Genomic DNA, 18,432 nt, shown 5'->3' with positions numbered 1-18,432 from the left:
TTGCTTCCTGACCTGCATATAGGTTTCTCAAGAGACAGGTCAGATGGTCTGGTATTCCCATCTCTTGAAGAATTTTCCACAGTTGATTGTGATCCACACAGTCAAAGGCTTTGGCATAGTCAATAAAGCAGAAATAGATGTTTTTCTGGAACTCTCTTGCTTTTTCCATGATCCAGCAGATGTTGGCAATTTGACCTCTGGTTCCTCTGCCTTTTCTAAAACCAGCTTGAACATCAGGAAGTTCATGGTTCATGTATCGCTGAAGCCTGGCTTGGAGAATTTTGAGCATTACTTTACTAGTGTGTGAGATGAGTGCAATTGTGCAGTAGTTTGAGCATTCTTTGACATTGCCTTTCTTTGGGATTGGAATGAAAACTGACCTTTTCCAGTCCTGTGACCACTGCTGAGTTTTCCAAATTTGCTGGCATATTGAGTACAGCACTTTCACAGCATCATCTTTCAGGATTTGAAATAGCTCAACTATTTCAGATAGTGGAAGAATTCCATCACCTCCACTAGCTTTGCTCGTAGTGATGCTTTCTAAGGCCCACTTGACTTTGCATTCCAGAATGTTTTACTTAGTCATAAAAAAGAACCAAATCATGCTATTTGCAGCAACATGGATGGACATAGAGATTCTCATACTAAGTAAGCCAGACAAAGACAAACAACATGATATCACTTATATGTGAAATCTAGAATATGATACAAATGAAGTTATTTACAAAACAGAAATAGACTCAGATTTAGAAAACAAACTTATGGTTACCAAAGGGGAAAGGTGGTGGAGGAAGGGATAAGTATATATAAAAACTGAATTCCTTTGCTGTACAGCAGAAACTAACACCGTATTTTAAGTCAACTACACTAGAATTGTTTTTTAAAAAAGGAACTTGAGGAAAAATTTAAGTCCCCCTAAGCAAAATTGGAAAGCTGACAACCTATTTAGGTACCCTGATTTAAAAAAAATCAGAGTCTGTGAAATTCAAGCACCTGGAATTCACTGTCATATGGGGTAAAAAACTCAGTAGAAAAAAAAAAGGACTTCAGGTGGGAGGGGGAGAATCCCTTTAGGATTGTATTTTTGAGCCCCTATTAAGGCTACCAGATTATATTTCTGTCTTTCCCACAGGTTAGGGAGTTCCTTGGGAGCAGTTACTATTTCCTGTTTTTTAAGTTAAATTTTAACTGCACAAGGGTATATCTGAATATAGCCCCCACGAGGCTACAAAACACCCTAGAGCAGATTAACCTCCTCAGCAGCTACTCTTTTTAAACCAACCTGGATCCCTCCTCTCCAGAAGATTTACTTTTCTAGGTTTGGGGATGGCCTTGTTCTGCGTGGGGCCACAGGCAGGTGGCCCTTAGAAACCACACAGCCATGAGTTGCCCTGCTTTCCTTTCCATAAGACACTGAGTTGTGCACCATCCTGCTGCTGTCCACACGGGTGTAGGGGGGAGTCATTCCTTGACGGGTACTTGTAAATCTACCCCTTTTTAATGGCTACATAGTTAAAAGTATTCCAAAATTAGTTAATTATCTAATCTACAGGTGGATGTTTAGAGCACAACACTGGAAACAAACGAGTACATAACTGCAGCAGCTGCTGCTGCTGCTGCTAAGTTGCTTCAGGGGTGGCCGACTCTGTGCGACCCCATAAACAGCAGCCCATCAAGCTCCCCCGTCCCTGGGATTCTCAAGGCAAGAACACTGGAGTGGGTTGCCATTTCCTTCTCCAATGCATGAAAGTGAAGAGTGAAAGTGAAGTCGCTAAGTCGTGTCCGACTCTTAACGACCCCATGGACTGCAGCCTACCAGGCTCCTCCGTCCATGGGATTTTCCAGGCAAGAGTACTGGAGTGGGGTGCCATTGCCTTCTCCGATAAGTGCCGCAGTATCCTTGAACTAGGCAAGCTCCAAACTCCACAGCCTTTTCAGAGTCCAGGACCTCCGGAAATAGAGCGTAGATGCCCTAGCCACGTTATTATGAAACGTCCAGTTGTCCGATTGACACTCTACCAGATAAAAAGGGGCGTGGCCAGCTACTGCCTGGCATGCAATTAATAACCATCATGATGATGATCGCGCAAACCTTAATTACATGCTCACTTTGCCAAGTCACATCAAACGATTTACCTGCCTCCTCTCACCTGACTTAAACTTTCCAGGAGAGGGGCACACGGTGAGGGATTCTATCGCTCTTGTATCTATTTCACAGGAGAAACGAGGCTCAACAAGGTTACTTCGACCACCGTGAGGCTTGTGGGCCCAGCTGAACTTTGAACTTAAGTCAGGAGGCACCAAAGTCCTCGCCTCTCTTATGTTTTAGGGATCTCGCAGAAGGTCACCTAGCTTTATCCGAAAGCCTTTGCAAAGTTTTGTGGATTGTGACAGAAATGAACTTGGAATTTGTGGGTGGTGGGGGAGAAAGGAGAAATGGAGGCAGAGGCGCTTGCTGTTTGAGTTTTACTTCTCCAGCTCTCAGTGCAAGTTATCTTTGCTATCTCCTGATTGTGAGAATTGGAAAACGTTGAGCCCAGTTTCCGGCTCTGGGTCTCGAACCCCCTCTTCGAAGCCTTCAGGCGCGATGCTGATGCTGTGCTGAGTCTCACGTACTCAGCTGCAGCCTGATAACCGGGGCGGGATTCGGGCCGTGATTGGCACCCGTCCCTGCCAGTCCGCGCCTGAGGCTGATCCTGTAAGCCAATATTCTCTTGCCCCCTTGCGGTCGTTGGGCTGTCCGAGGCGCCCTTGTCAATCCGAGCCCTAGCGCCGTCGGGTTGGTTGCAGCCTCTTAGCTGGCGTGCGCAGCCTGCAATGAGAACCGAGCCGGTCACCGGGCACGTGGGTAGGCGCCGGCGTGTCCCCAGCGGCCGGCCAATGGCGAGGCGAGGCCGGTGGCTGCGCCCGCCCAATCGAGGGGAGCGGGGGGCGGGCCGTGCAGTGTTGATGGGCCCGGTGGAGGGGAGGGGCGGAGCTGTCAGCGAAAGCCAATAGGCGCGCGGGCGTGGGCTCGGGGGCCAATGGTAGCCGGGGCGGAGCTGGCGCGCGGCCTTATAAGCCCCGCCCGGGGCGCTCGCGGAGGGCTCGGCCGCCAGCGACCGAGCGGGGCCCGGCCCGAGTGGGGCCTGGGGGTGCGACGCCGAGGGCGGGGGAGCGCGCGCCGCTGCTCCGGACCGAGCCGCGCGCGCCGCCTCAGGTGAGCCCGCGGGGAGGCGGCCGCCGCGTCCGAGCGCGGCCCCCACCGTCGCCGCCGCCCCCGCGCCGCGCCCGGGGCTGCGGGCGGGCGGGCGGGCGGGCGCCCGGGACTCGAGGCCCAGGCCTCGGGCGCGGCCTGCTCGGGCCGCGGTCGCCGCGCTTTGTCCGGGCCCGCGAGGCGGTTGGGGGCGTTAACCGCCCGGCCCTGGGCGCCCGCCCGACCTCGGGCGGGGGCGGTGCGGCTGGACAATGGCGGGGCCAGGGGCGGGAGGCGGGGGCGCCCTCCCGGGGTCGGGGGCGTGCGGGGGCTGGGCCGGGGCGTCCCTGCCGGCCCCGCACAAAAGATGACAGCGTGGGTGGCCCGGCCCGGCTGGCCCTGCTTGGCGAGGCCCTCCTCTTCCATTATTCACAAGAATCCTAATAATTAAAAAAAATAAAGAGACAGAGATCCCAGGCCCTGGGATCAACCCGCCTGCATTTCCGGCCCTTTGGGAACCGGTGGGGTAAACGGGGCGCTTCCCAGTGGTGTCCCCCGAAATGTCCATCATTGCATCTCATCATACTGCCCGAGTCAATCCGCGGTGCCATCGCGGCTTCCAAACTCGCACCCCATTTCCCTGAGCCTCCCCTAAAATAAGCATGCAGTCTGGATTTCTCATTTAAAAAAATGTATCCACTTGCTATGCACAGAACAGTTTCCAGACGCGTTCCCCTAGGGCCTACCCATCTCTGCCCGATCGCCATCTCAAAGCCCCCCTTCTCTGTAGAGGTAAATCCTGGAGTCGCTCCCACGGGGACCCCCTGGGCTGCCCTTTGCCGCCGCTTGGGAGCTGGGGGACGGACTCCTGCCCAAAGGGACCTGCCCCAGATCTTCCAGGGCCTGGGTCTCCACCCAGTGGGCGCGATGACACCAGGCAGAATGGTGTGCAGGTCCACGGGGGCCAAAGTGGAAGGTTCTACCAAGGATTTTTTTTCCCCCGGGAGCGGGGGAGACGTGGACTGCGCCCTGGCGTGTCCCCTCTGTTTGGTCCTGGAGGATCTCTTGTTTTAATAATTCAGGTGCACCTGGGAACTGTTTCCCCAGTTATGAAACTAGTGAGAAGGTTCTGTTAAGTGGAGCCGAACGAGCCTGTTAAGACGTAGTGTGTGCCCTTTTCCATGTGTTTCTGTCCGCGGCATCGACTCAGAAGCTCCTTCGGGTCCCACTGGGAGCCAGCACTGTCTTAGGGTCGGAGGTTACTCTCCCTAGCCCTCCGCAGTCATTCCTCCAAATGTCCCCAGGCTGGAGGAAAGCCCTAAGAGGGGCTCATTACAAGAGTCCTCTGGGCTTTGCTGGCTGCCTTGCAAGAGCTGATGGCTCCCCTAATTCTGAAATAATAGCTTCCTTATGAGGCGTCGGGAGGGTTTGTCAACTCCTGGGTCAGCCTTTCCTCGCCACCCTTGCGGAAGCAGTGGGCAGCCTCTTTTCCTCCCGCAGTTTGCTCTTTGGAACCCCGAAAGGATGGAGTGTAAGAATCTGGAGTCAACTTGCGATGATCTGAGGGGAGGGGTTCTGAAACTCGCCGGCCCTCTTTCCGTGTTTCTGATTGGACGCTTGGCAAACGTTGGCGCTCCCCTCTGGTGCAGTGGGCACCTCCACGGTCAGACTGCCCCGCCCCGGGGGGAGGTCACTGAGGGGAGGTCACCCCGAGGGGAGCGGAGGTGCAGTTGGAGAAATGCTCCCAGGTTTCGCAGCGATTCAAGCAGATAACTGTGTCACGCGCTGCGTGTGTGCATGCGTGTGCGTGTGTGTGCGAGCGAGTGTGCGTGTAGCTACTGAGATGATAGGTATACAGGTCTTACTAACAATTGGTTTTCTCACCTTTTCTAATTCTTGCCTCTCTGGGGAGTGGGCCGCTAAGGAGGTGTTAAGAGCTTAAAGGTACAGGCTAATCGGTCATTCGGGACCCCGCCCTCCCTTTGTTGTACTTTTCTGTCTCCTGGTGGAGACTAGTCCCCAGTCCCTCTGGGGTGATGTTGGGGGCCCTCCATGCCCCTCTCTCCCAGGCTGGCCTCTCTGCTGTACTTGACCTCGAATTTCCCCACCTCCTATGCATTTTTTTGCCCCTGCCCTCCTGTGCGCTGCCTCTTCCTGGCCCATCAGAACCTCAGCTCCAGGGAACCCATCTGTTCCTTGGTTCCATCTGACACTCACCTGGCCTGGGCACGTTGTGTTTTGAGCTCTGGGGCAGGTTGCTTGGGTCCCTAACTTCAGGGGGTGCTGGGTCTGGCGGGAGAATATGCCGAGGTGTGGGCATACTGCCCACCGCCAGCCCCCCACCCCCTCACTGGCTCAGGGAGTGGGCATGACAGGCTGAGGGGGTGAGGGCTGATATATGGTCGAACGACCATTTCTGGGTGACTCTCTTCTGGGGATCTGGAAGTGTGTGGGGGGTGGTTCAGAGTTGTGAGACCTTGCACAGGTTACTTGCTCAAGAGCAAAGCTGAGGGGGTGGTCACCCAACCTTCCCAAACCTCCTGGTCAGGGCTGGTGGGTGGGGTGGATAACAAACTGTGGGCAGACTGCAGGGCTGTGAGGTCCCCACCCTTGCATCTCCCCCTGGGAGCCCCTGGCTGCGCTCCAGAGACCTGCTCGCAGGCTCAGCGCGGCCTTACCATCAGAGCTCTGACCCATCAGAGGGCTTGACCCTGGACTCTTCTGACTTGTATCGTCTGTGGTGTTCCTGGATTCCTGCCCTGATCTCCATTGCCCAGAGTCTGAAAGACCTACCCCTCCTCTGGGGCAGGCCCCTTCATGACTCTGGGCCTGGCTTTCCTCATCTGTAAGATGGGTATAATAAGAGCCCATGCCAGGGATCAAAGGGGATGAGAGTCAGGGAAGGGCTTCACAGGGCGCCAGGGTGCTCTGTGCTCTGAATCCAGCTCTGGTTTCTCACTGCCCTAGGCTCCTCCCTGCCCTGCCATGCCCGCGCTCAGGACTGGGTTCTCTTGTGGGAGGTTTGCTGTCCTGGACACTGGGGTATTGAGCAGCATCCCTGGCCCCCATCCTGATGATACCAGTACTCCCTCCCAGTTGTGACAACCACAGACGTCCCCAGACGTGGGCAAGTGCCCTCTAGGGGGCGCTGTTGCCCCCCCCCGCCCCCGTGACCCCCCTCTCACTCTTTAACCTCACAACAGCTTGATATATATAAAATATTTAACCTTGACCCTGATCAACCTCAAATTCTGAGTCCCTTTGTCTGTTTCTTCCCTGACCCCTTCCAAAAAAGAGGCGCTCCTATTTGCAAAGTGTGTCCCTCCCACGCTCTGCCAGCTCGCCCCCTGGAGGAGAGGAGCTTGCCTGCAGATGCACCCAGCAGGGGGCCGGCCAGGTGTGAAGTGGGGGTCTCCCGACCTCCACAGGGCCCCCACCCAGGCTTCCACCCACTCCTGGGGTCTGGAAGTGTGTGGGAGGGGCCAGGTTTAGAGCTGCGTGGCCCCTGCCTGTCTGTTGGCTCTGGCCGTTTTCTTCAGGTCGGCTCTGAGGTGAGTCAGTGCTGTCGTCTCTCTTCCTGAGGGTGGCGCCTGCAGCTCTGGGACTGTTACTGTGCCAGCTGCAGGCGCTCTCTGCACAGTGCACTGGACGGCCACACTTACTCACAAAGCTCTGTGCCACTCAAGGCCCGAGGGGATCCGTGAATCGACCGTGTGGTTGGAGGGACTGATTTTGAGTTTACTCCCGGCTTTGATGTGTTCAGGGAGTTTCTCGTGGGCTGGACAAGGCGTCCCAACTAGTCTGTCAATTCCTACTCCGGCTCCCTCGAAGGGCTTTTAGAAACTTGAAAAACCATCTTTCTTTGCTCAGGACCCTCCAGGGGCTTCTTGTCCTTGGAAAAAATTGCAGACCCTCTGAGGGGCCCTCCACTTCCCACCCAGCCCCCATGCCTGCTCCTTTCAGTTGAAACCACCTTAACTACCTTCTCTTCCTGCCTCAGGGCCTTTACACTTGCTGTTCCCTCTGCCAGGATGCTGTTCCCTCAGGTCTCTACCCAGCTGGCTCCTTGTCATTCAGGACTCAGAGAGGCCATCCCTGACCCCGCTGCCCAAGTTCACCCTTTTGTCCACCTTTCTCTCCGTCCTGCCATTCCTTCTTTGTATTCAGCACTACCAGAGATGCACATCCGTCTGTTCACATATTTACTGTCTGTCTCATCCAGTAGGGCCTAAGCCTTTCCTGTAAAGGGCTAGAGAGTGATGATTTTCAGCCTTGCAGGCTGGAAAGTCTCCATTCTGACTGCTCCTGTCTACCCTTGTAATACAAAGTACAGAAACCAGTGATTGCGGCTTTGTTCCAATAAAACTTTTATTTGTGGTCACGGAAATGTGAATTCCATGTACATTTCACATGATGAACTATCTTTCTTCTGTTGATCTTGCCACCCACCCAACCATTAAAAGCCATACAGAAACAGGAGGTGGGTTGGATTTGACCTGTGGGCCATTGGTTGGGCACACCCACAGTAGGATGCGAGGTCCCCACTGTGGGGATGACATCTGTCTTGGTTGCCGTGTGTACCCCCAGCATCTTGGACAGTTCCTGCCCACAGTGGGTGTTCAGTAAACATTCATTTGTTGGATGAATAAGTTTCCATCTTTCCTACAACAAAGTATAGTTGTACTTTATACGTTAAAAATGGGTCTTGGTTTGTTTTGAGGAAATTTAAAGAGCAGGGAATATAAAAAAATGTTCTGGCCCTATCCACCAAAACAATCTCAAAATTCAGAAGAGTAGATGTAGGGACTTCCCTGGTGGTCCAGTGGTTAGGGCTCCAAGCTTCTGCTGCAGGGGCTGCAGGTATGATCCCTGGTCAGGGAACTAAGATCCCGCATGCTGCAAGGCACAACCAAAAAAAAAAAAAAAAAACTGGATGTAAACAAAGGCAAAAATTAATATTTCATGGTTGGCCTTGTTGACCTCTCCAGAGTGTCACCTTTCTTTTGCAGCCCCGCAGCAGAAGATTGGGAAGGAGTGTACTCAGCCTAAGCTGTCTGTTTTGATCTGGCAGAGGCTGAGGGTTTAAAAGAAGGATGCTCTTTCCCAATCATTTTGTTTTGTAAGCATCAGACCCACCCTCCTTTGGCCTTCCGTAATGGCTCAGTGGTGGAATCTGACTGCAGTGCAGGAGATGTTGGAGATGTGGCTTTGATCCCTGGGTTGGGAAAATCCCCTGGAGGAGATCATGGCAACCCACTCCAGTATTTTTGCCTGGAGAATCCCAGGGACAGAGAAGCCTGCTGGACTACAGTCCACAAAGTTGCAAAGAGTCAGACACAACTGAACTGACAGCACACCACACACATGACCCATCCTCTTTACCAACATCATGCCCCTTCAGAAAGGACAGCATGGTCCTAGGTTGCAGCCACCCAGCTGCCCGCCTGCCTGGAGATGCTTGTGGGTGTGAGAATTGAGCTTTGTGGGGTGAGTAGAAGAGGGATGGCTGTGGAGAAGAATTGAGTCGGTTAGTGCCCATGGCCTTGCTCCCCCACCACGACTTTTGGGAGCGGAGACAGGCTGACGGGTGATTTCCAAGCTGGGCAGATCATTAGTGGCTTAGATCTGGGTCTGTCCCAGGAGTGTTCTGACTTGTCAAGGAAGCAGACTGTTAATTTACGGTCATGGCTTCTCCAGCTGATTGAAGTAAACAACCTGGAGAGTGTTGCTCAGAACTTCTTTGCTTCCCAAAGTTGCTTTTTAAATTTTTTTTGCTGGTCTGTGTCTCTCTCTGCCCCTCCGCCATCTCCTCCTTCCTTCCCGCCTCTTTTCTTTTCCTGTGGCTCCCGTGGCCCCAAGGGCATTGATGAAAAGTTTGCCATGCTGTCTTTGCCTCGAGGGCGGCCTGTGGTTCTCGCAGTGGTCAAGCAAGATCTCTCTGAGACTTGTGTGTGTTTGTTTAGTGGACAAAGAATAAGAATCAGAAAGCGAGCCTCTGAATGGGTCTCTGGTTGTAGCACGGAGCCAGAGGTAATGTGTTTGGCCCCAGCTGCCAGGACTGGTGATTGGTGCTCCAGGTCTCAGGCAAGCCTGGAGGGTGATCTGTGAAGAGGCGATCTGGGGTAGGAAGGCAGGGTTTGTCCCCAGACCCACTTCCTTTCCGTGTTTGCCATTGGGCCCAAGCGAGGGCTGCTCCTGGGCAGGTAGGGGTGGAGGTGGACCCATTTTCATGGTTTTGTGGCTGCTGGCCCTGGTCTCAGGGGAGAGAACGTTGAGAGAAGCGATTTGCAGAGGATGAGCTGGCAGGGGACCTGGAATGGTGCTTTGTGCAGAAGGAAAGCAGGGATCCGGGGGGCCTCCTTTGAGCAGGAGCCAGCCCGAAGCAGCCGGTGGGCTCTTGAGTGGGCTAGAGAGGGGCTGTATGTGCGGCCAGAGCTCAGGACCCTGGCCTGTCTGGGCAACCTATCTGGCGAGGCGGCAGCCTGGGAGCTGCCCCCAGGGTGTCTGGAGGACCCTGGCTGGGCAGCTGGACCGGGACCTGCTCCTTGCATCTTCAGACCTCTGCTCTTCACCCATCTGTCCTTTACAACCCCCTCCAGCAGAAAAGTCGGCCTCCGCCAGCCGGCTCCCTACCCTGCATGGATCTGATTATCTCGGTCACGAGTCAGGAGTGAGCCTTGCTGGTCTCCCGCTTGCGTGTGAGCAAAGACCCTGGAGCTGAAAGTCCTGATTCACTGCTCTGCTCCAGCTCCTTTCCCCAAAGAAGAGGAGGGAGCGGTGAGGAAAGAGAGCTCGGACACCCTCCTGGGAAGGAAGGCGTCTCGTCTCTTGGCCTCCTGGCTGCTTCACCCATGGCCTGAGCCCAAGCTGAGCTAGAGACCAAGGGGCAGCGTTGTTCTGGAGAAACGGGCTTCTCTGCATGTCTAGACCCCCAGACGGGGCCCCATGGAAGGAAGGGTGGTCGGAAGTCCGGTAGACAAGCTTTGGGGGGGGCGGGTGCAGGCGGGTCTAGGTTGACTGGGGTGGGGAGCGGGGCCCTAGTGGCCTCTGCAAATATCCAGCCATGCTGTTCTTCAGCCTCGAGGTGAAGACACAAAATCAGACCCCGCAGCAGCCCTTTCACATGGTCTTAGCCTGGTGGTCAGCAGCTTGGTTTCTCGATCCGACAGACCTGACTCTACAGCAGACCCGCAGCCATCGGGCGTGCGCTGAGCCTGGGTCCATCTGCGTATTTGCTGTCACCCAGCCGGTGGTCCAGCCGCGTGCTCATGGCCAGGTGAACTACATCTCTTTCCTGCCCATGGGGGTCAGGGCCCGCAGTGGGAGCCTGGAGCCGGGCTCTCGGGAGCATCGGGGACAGCAGAGACTGGGGATGCAGAGTGGCTGAGACAGACGCAAACGGAGCACAGGGCCGGGGTGGCATATGCTGCTAGGGTGGCGGCCAGTGGGCGGCAGCAGAGTTGCCACCTGGGCTGAGCCTTGTTGTTATGGGCGAAGTGGCACCAGGCGGAGGACTTGGAGCGGGCACTCGGGGCTCTGCCTGGGAGACCTGCTGGAGGAGGCCAGGGAAGGAGGGAGCTCTCCAGCCCCTTAGGCGTCTCTGGGGACTCCCCATGCCAGGCTCCAAAGGTTAGGGGCAGAGGGCAGCAGCTCTGGCCTCAGGGAGCATAGTCTAGTCAGTGAGGCCAGACCAGAGTTGTTTGAGTCATGTGGGACCACAGAGGGAGCCACGGATGGCTGCCTGGTGACTGGCTCCGGTGTGCTGACCAGACCTCGAGTTATCTAGGACAGCCGCTCCACAAATGCGCCTGCCCTGCCTTTTTAAAAATATGTTTTTAATTGTGATATTCATCCATGAAATTCATCCTTTTAAAGGGGACAATTCAGTGGCTTTTAGAACATTTACAGAATTGTAAACTGTCACCTTTATCCAATTCCAGAACGTTTTCCTCCCCCCGAAAAGAAAATCCCATACTTGCTAGACAGTCACTCCCCGTGTTCCTCTCCTCCTTGGCGACCAGGAGCCCACTCTCTGTGTCTGTAGACCTGCCTATTCTGGACATTTCCCATCAGTGGACTCACCCTGTGAGTCCCATGTCTGCTGCTTTCACTGAGCATCATGTTCTCAGGGTCTGTTAACGTGGGAGCGAGTCTCAGGGCTTCTGTCGTCTCCGTGGCGCATTGATGCTCCCATGTGTGGGTGGACACGTTGCGTGTTCACTGCCTGCTGTGGGGAGCTGGTAGTTTCTACTTTTTCCTGCCCCTTCTTCTCTGAACCATCTCAGAGTTCAAGAATTTCAGGGCTGGGCATTCAGAATGCTCACCCAGTGCTGTGCCCTCCCACACCCCACCCCGATCCCCCGCACAATCCTTTCCAGGATTCTGCGCCCCGCTCCCCCCACATCTCGTGCCTGTATGGCCAGTGGGTTTGAACACAAGCTGCTTCCTGGGCCACTTCCCTTTCCTGGTCTGCTCACCCCGGCCCTGAAGGGTTTGTGGGTTGGGTCTTTGAAGGCAGTCCCCTGTGTTGTAAATATCCCCACCACCCCCACAGGGCCCTGTAAGGTACACTAGCCTCTGAGCAGAGTCCTGCCCAGGCTCCCTTGCCTCCAGGGAAAGCGCGGTCATTAGGCTGGGTGATTCGGAAATGCAGCTGGCTTCTCCAGGGACCGCAGGGGCTGGACGGGGTGTGGCTTCATAGCCTCACACAGTGCAGCCAGCCAGCTAGCGTCGGTCCTTCCAGCAGTCACAGAGATGTGACATGCGGATCAGACACTTGCTGCCCCCCCCCCCCCCCCAGCAGAGGATATAGGAGACCTGGGGGGTCCTGAGTGGCAGGGAGGCAGCTGCCTGTGGCACGGGAGGACCCCGTGGGAGACACGTGTGGACGCTGACGGGATGTCACTGCAGGAACAGCAGACTGTATGGTGCCCCCCGCCAGGCACCGAAACAGGCTTGAACGTGAGAGCTGAAACAGCAGAACCCTCAGAAGAGGAACAGGTGAAAGTGTAAACAGTGGCTTTTCTGAGGCATCGCTGCCCAGTAAAGATGCAGAGCAAGCCCCGTGTGTCCTTTAAAGTTTTCTTGAAGGTGAAAGGAAGCAGGAGAAATTAATTTGAATAATGTATTTTATCTAAACCAGTATGCCCCAGAATGTTGCCATTCCAACGTGTGATCATCATAAGAATTGTTAGCGAGCTGTTTTCCTCTTCTTTTCTTGTGGTGCTGTCTTCAACATCCTGTGTACATTTCACATCTCGCGTTGGCCCTGGGTGAGCTGAGCGCTGGGGTGGTGGGGATGCTATATATGGGGGTGCCCATCCCCCACCCCATTCCCACCTGCCTTCTCAGTCCATCAGAAGTTCTGGATCTGTTAGCTTCTAGCTGGGGAGACCAGAGAGACCCAGGAGAAAGCAGCTTGGGGTGAGTGCAGTGGCCTGGCCCGTAGGATGTCGGCTGGAGGGCCAATCCCCATGGGCGGGGTGGCCTGGCCTGGGCCTTGATCCTTCCCATGGACCCTTGTAAGCAGCCTCTCCTCTTTAACCTTGTCCTGCCTAGGTCAGAGCTCAAGGCAGTGCGTGTGTGGCATGGGTGCTGACTGTCCTGGGGGCTTTCAACTTGGGGCTCAGGGTGGTTCTGTGAAGAGAATTGCAGGGACTTGGGGTGCTGCTTTGGCCGTGGGAAAGCTGAGACCTGTGTACAAGCAGAGTTCGGCAGTCACATCCCAGAGCTGCAGTCTTAAGTGGCCTGAGGTATCAAGGTAGGACTACCAGTGGGATCGGCCACTGGAGGCTGGTACCCGCGTGCCTGGCTTGCCTGGGCTTAGATCCCACCTCTGCTGGGTGTGTGCCCTTATCGCCAAAGTGGGGGTGACAGTGGAGAGCTCTGCTTCAAGGGTGGATGAGATTTAACTGAGTTAACCCATGGAAATCCTTCAGGGAAGTAGTTCCCGCCCTGGGGCAGTCCTGCCCCCAGAGGACCCTGGGTGATGTCTGGGAACATCTGGGGTTGTCATGACTAGTAGCGGCTTCTGGCATCAAGTGGGTGAAGGCCAGGAAGACTGCTCAGCGCTCCCTAGGGCACAGGGTGACCCCCATGGACAGTGACCGGCTCTGATGCCACTGTCTCTCTGGCCCAGGGAGAGCCTTCAGAGATGACAGCGGCAATTTTCCTCTGGGCCTCTGCCTTTCCCTGACTGTGACTCAAGGTGTTGCAAAAGGAGTTTCTAAAATCACTTTCCATCCTGGAATAGCCCATGTTTTCACACTGCTGTTCTGTACTCGTGCAGGGAAGAAAGTTCAGGAACAACAGAGATTACTCAAAGGCACCTTGAAAACAAGTTGGTTTCTTCTCTTCCTGGAGCTTCTTTATGTTAAAGGGGTGGGTGAGAGGGTTTGGCTGGGCTTTTGGACCGGGAAGCTGGGGTGGTGGTCTTTGGGGCGGCTGGACTGGAAGCAGCCAGTGCAGAGCTCAGAGCCCCTTGGCCTGTCCCGCACGCCTCATCCAGGGTCCTCATCCGGTGACTTGGGGTTTGCTGTGGGCCACCTGGCTGAGGACGGGGTTTCTGGGTGAGTGGTGTCCCCCTGGGCAGGATGGTGGAGTTTGCAGATGAGCTCCGGGTGAGGAGGAGGACTGGGTTAGGCGTCCTTGGTGTGGCTGCCAAGATGGGGACGTGGAGCTGTTGCTTTGGGTTCCAGCACCTGCTCCTGAGGCCCCAGGTCTGCCCGTGTTGGTTAGTTTAGCCTTTAGCCAAGAGAAGGCCTGAGAACTTTGGACTGACCAAGCCAGAGTGGCTCTTTTTCTAATAGGACTGCAGGAGAGACGGTCATTGTAAAAATAATGATCTTCCCCATGTAGGCATCAGCAGTTACAGTGAGACAAAACCACATCAGCGAAGGCTGCCGTTGGTCCCTGCTGAGTCCCTGATGTGCGTCCAGGGGGCGGTGTGGCATTGGGGGTCTCTGTGTGCTGCCAGGATCCAGTGGTTGTCTTGGGGGGTGACAGGACATTCTTGTGACCCTGAGAGGCTCAGGCAGTGGTTGGGGAGGCAGGGACTCCCATGTGGGACCTGTGATGTCGCCCTGGGACCAACAGGCAGGGGTCTTGTCACACAGGCTGGCCTCCCGACCCCAGTGTGCTCCAGGTCACTCAAGGGGCAGGGAGTGGGCATTGCTGAGTGGTGGGCCTGCCCCCCCACTCGCCAGACGGGAGAGAGCCTGAACCCATGCTCCCCTTCTGCCTGTAGTGCTGGCTGAGAATGTCCCCCAGACCCGTGGTTTTGTCTGAGCCTCACTGGGCTCCCGTGAACTTGATTGGGGCCATGGAGATGGGCCTGAGTGGAGAGAGTGGCCCAAGAGTGGCCCTTTCTGGAACCTACCAGAACCCTCCTCTGTCTGCCCCCATAGATCTGCATCCAAGCTTTTCTCCCTGGGCACGGAGCAGCCCCACAGCCCTCGCCTGGGATAAAGAGCCCTTGCTAGCGCCCCCTGAATGCTGCTGTGGTGTCCTGGGGTGCTCACCCCCTTGTGGCTCTCAGATGAGCTTGGCGGTAGGGAGGGGCAGTGATGGCCCGAGTGATGGGACTCGGTGAATCATCTTCCCTGGAAAGTGGGGCTGTGCTGGGGTCCCCTGGCACCCCTGTGTACAGAGACCCCTAGCCGTCCAGGCTCTCAGAGGCCCAGGGGACTTTGTGGGGGTGACCAGCTTCTCCAGGGGTCTCTTGGGCCTTAGCCCCAGGCAGTGCTTGGTTTGGAGTCTAAAGCCCTAGCTCAGCAAGTGACCTGAGTGCCTGAACTCTGTCACTGCCACCAACATGGGGTCCCGGTGTCCTCGCATGCCCTCCTTGTTAGGTGACAGCGAGCTGTAAACGGGGTGTGTGTGTTAATAAGTGCTAGTTTTCACCCCTGGTTGCGGCTTCACCTCGTGGGGGCTGTGGTGGAGGAGACAGCAGGAACCCACAGCCCCTGTGGCCTGGGCTCTGCTGTCAGCCGGCCGGCTCCGCGTCAGTCCTGCAGGCCAGGAGCCCTGGAGCTGGCAGGGGGCAGTGGCCCTGTGTGTGATGGGGACCAGGGAGAGGTCTGATCACTAAAGCTGTGGGTGGTGCTTCCTTCATGGTGCACAGGGAAGGCCCCTCCCAGCTAACATTGGGCAGAGATTGAATGACTTGAAGGGGCAGGAAGCTCCTTGTTGAAGCACAGAACATGTGCAGAGGTCCTGAGGTAGAAATGCCGGGGAGGCTGCTGTGAGTGGGAGTGAGTGCGTGCGTGTGGAGTGTCAAGCTCAACTCCCCTGGGAGGTCGAGGTGTGGTCCACGTGCCCAGCCCAGGGGCAGCACTGGCTTCTGGGCCACAGTCGCTCGTCCTGTTGGTTGAGTCAGCCGGCTGTCCCTTTGTTGTTCTCCCTTTTAAATCTTCTCATTTGGGGAGAATTGAGACCTTGCTATTGAGCAGATCATTTCCACCTGGAACCAGGGATTTTGAAATGGAGAAACCTTTGCAGAACCCGGGGCACTCCCTCCCGCCATCTCAAATGCTGTTTTTAACACTATCGTTCTTCCCAGCAGTGCTTCATGGTGGTCCAGTGTCTCATTATGATCCTTGTTGTGAAAATACTATGGTAGGTGTTTCGGGGAAGACATCAGATGAGATGGCAGCAGTCCTGATGGTGGGACATCTCTGAAGGAGATTCGTGAATCCGAATGAGGAAGGGGTCAACATTGTTATGGCTCCCTTTGTTTTATATTTTAAGATTTTTCATTACTAGGAATTTGAACACACAGAAAGGTGCACAGAATCAGATAACCCTGAGTACTCATCACCCAACCCCAGACCATCAACCTGCGTGGCAGTCTGCCCTTCCATCCGTGATGGATTATCCCCTGTATTTTTTTTTTTAACATTAAAAAAAAAAATTTACTTAGACCGTGCCATGCAGGTTGTGGGAGCTTAGTTCCCCGACTAGGGGTGGAAACCATGTCCCCTGCAGTGGAAGCTCAGAGTCCTAACCACTGGACCACTAGGGAAGTCCCAGAACATTTTGTTTTTAAAAATTATGGGGACTTCCCTGGCAGTCCAGTGGTTAAAACTTTGCCTTCTAATGCAGGAGGTGTGGGTTCAGTCCCTGGTTGGGGAGCTAAGATCCCATGCCTCTCCTGACCAAAAAACCAAACCATAAACAGAAGCAGTATTGTAACAAATTCAATGAAGACTTTAAAAAGGGTCTGCATCAAAAAAAGAAAAAAGGAGTTGTGGACTTCCAAGAACTTGCGAAACATAGAACAGGGTGGGTCTCAATGTACTTTTCCCCTGGTGGTGACATTTTGCATGACCAAAATCCACTGTCAAAACCCAGGAACTGGCATCGGTACAGAACACTACAGACCTTACTCAGATTTCCCTCATTTTAGCATGAACTCATTTTTGTGTGTTTCTGTGTGATACCATCACCCGAGCAGACTTGTGTAACCATCATCACAATCAAAATACAGAGCTGTCAAAAAACAAAACAAAACAAAACCCTACAGACCTGTCTTATCAACACAGACCAGCTCCCTCTTGCTCCTTCCTTAAAGCATCTCCCACCCAGTTCCCACCCTCAGCCCTCAGCAACCACAGGTCTGTTCTCCAGGTCTATAACCTCGTCACTGTGAGAGATTCAGGGAATTGTAGGTAACCTTTTGGGATTGGTTTTTTTCACATAAGATCCATCTGAGTTGTTGTGTGCATCCACATTCCATTCCTTTTTCATTGCTCGTAGCACTCTAATTATCAAGTATTGTTATTTTAAAAATATTTATTGTTTGTTTACTTGGCTGTGTTGGGTCTTAGCTGTGGGTTCTTTGTTGTGGGACGTGGGCTTCGTGGGCTTCCTTGCGACCAGGGATCAAACCTACTTCCGCTGCATTGGAAGGTGGATCCTTAACCTCTGGACTGCCTGGGAAGCCCCTCCAGTCTTGTTTTATCATCTTTATTTCTGTAAGGTAGGTGGTAGTAGTGATGTCCCGGCTGACATTCCTGATTTTAGCAGTTTGAGCTTTCTCTCTCCTTTCTCTTGATCTTTCTACCTAAATGTTTGTCAGTTTTGTTGATCTTTTCAAAGAACCAACTTTCGGTTTAGTTCATTTTCTCAGTTTTCTATTTCTGTTTTGTTAATTTCTGCTCTGATCTTTGTTATTTCCTTCCTTCTGCTTGCTTTAGGTACTGTTTGCTCTTTTCTTTCCAATGCCTTTAAGGCAGAAGTTTAGATTATTGATCTGAGAGCTTTCGTTTTTGCTTCAAATAGACAGCTATAAATTTCCCTCCCAGTTCTGCTTTTAGCTGTGCTGTGTAAGTTCTGGTTTGTTGTGTCCTTGTTTTCATTCACCTCAAAGTATTTTTTAAAAAATATCTATGTATTTGGGTGCGTCGGGTCTTAGTTGCAGCATGCAGGATCTACGTTGCATTGCGTGGGATCTCCCGTTGCACGCACGGACTCTAGTTGTGACGCAGGCTCCGTCGTATGCAGGGTTAGTCGTTGCTCCAGGGCAAGCTGCCCATTGAAGCTGACTGGTCTGTGGCCCTGATTCTGCCTTGGGGTCCCACATCTGGGTCAGTGTGCCACATCCACGTGGAGGTGGGTCTTGGGGCTTAAGCAGTGCCCGGTGCAAGGAGTCCCAGGTCAGCCTCGAGATAAATTTGTGGCAGGCCAGCGAGCTGGTGGGGCTCTGACTTGGATGTTCACTGTGGCTCTTTCTGTGAGAGTCCAGGTGGGCAGCTTGGCAGGTGGCAGTCAGGATGGCTCTGGGCAGAGAACCAGGGCCAGATAGAGTGGGCGCCTCTGGTCACTGACATCATGGGCGGCCACGAAGTTCTGGGTACATTCAGTTAAAGCTTCATAATAGCATCAGAGTTTTGATCAGAATGTTGGGGAGCTCTCATGCTTCTTTTTTTTTCTTCTGGCTTGGTGTTTTTAAAATTTAATTTTCATTTATTTAAAAAAATATTTATTGAAGTGAGTCTTGGATATACCCTCAGGATCTTTGTTGTGGTGCTCCAGCTCTCTAGTTGTGTTGTGCAGGCTCAGCTGTTGCCTCTCATGGGCTTAGTGGCCCAGCTGCGTGTGGCATCTTAGTTCTATGACCAGGGAGCAAACCTATGTCCTCTGCACTGCAAAGTAGATTCTTAACCACTGGATCATCAGGGAGGTCCCTTGGTATTTTGTTTAATAGCAGATTATTAAGTATTATTCACATCCACACAATCCACCCCTTTAAAGTGTAC

The 18,432-nt window shown here is 54.0% G+C and overlaps 1 protein-coding gene across 10 annotated transcripts in view; it reads left to right on the top strand.

The window, feature by feature from the left end:
- The first annotated feature begins 3,062 nt into the window (after nucleotides 1-3,062).
- Nucleotides 3,063-18,432, top strand: part of KDM4B (lysine demethylase 4B) — a 116,943-nt gene continuing 101,573 nt past the window's right edge. For 5 of the 10 annotated variants that reach the window (XR_011257218.1, XR_011257219.1, XM_069591416.1 and 2 more), the window contains exon 1: nucleotides 3,075-3,199. The gene's annotated coding sequence lies outside the window, so the exon portion shown is untranslated. Of the gene's footprint in view, nucleotides 3,200-18,432 lie in introns of all 10 variants that reach the window. The other 5 variants (XR_011257220.1, XR_011257221.1, XM_069591414.1 and 2 more) reach the window with 3 other exon arrangements.

The sequence above is a fragment of the Ovis canadensis genome, chromosome 5 (genome assembly GCF_042477335.2).
Source record: "Ovis canadensis isolate MfBH-ARS-UI-01 breed Bighorn chromosome 5, ARS-UI_OviCan_v2, whole genome shotgun sequence".
Classification (NCBI taxonomy): domain Eukaryota; kingdom Metazoa; phylum Chordata; class Mammalia; order Artiodactyla; family Bovidae; genus Ovis; species Ovis canadensis.
Note: the sequence above shows the minus strand (reverse complement) of the source record. Positions and strands in the feature narration are given on the sequence as shown.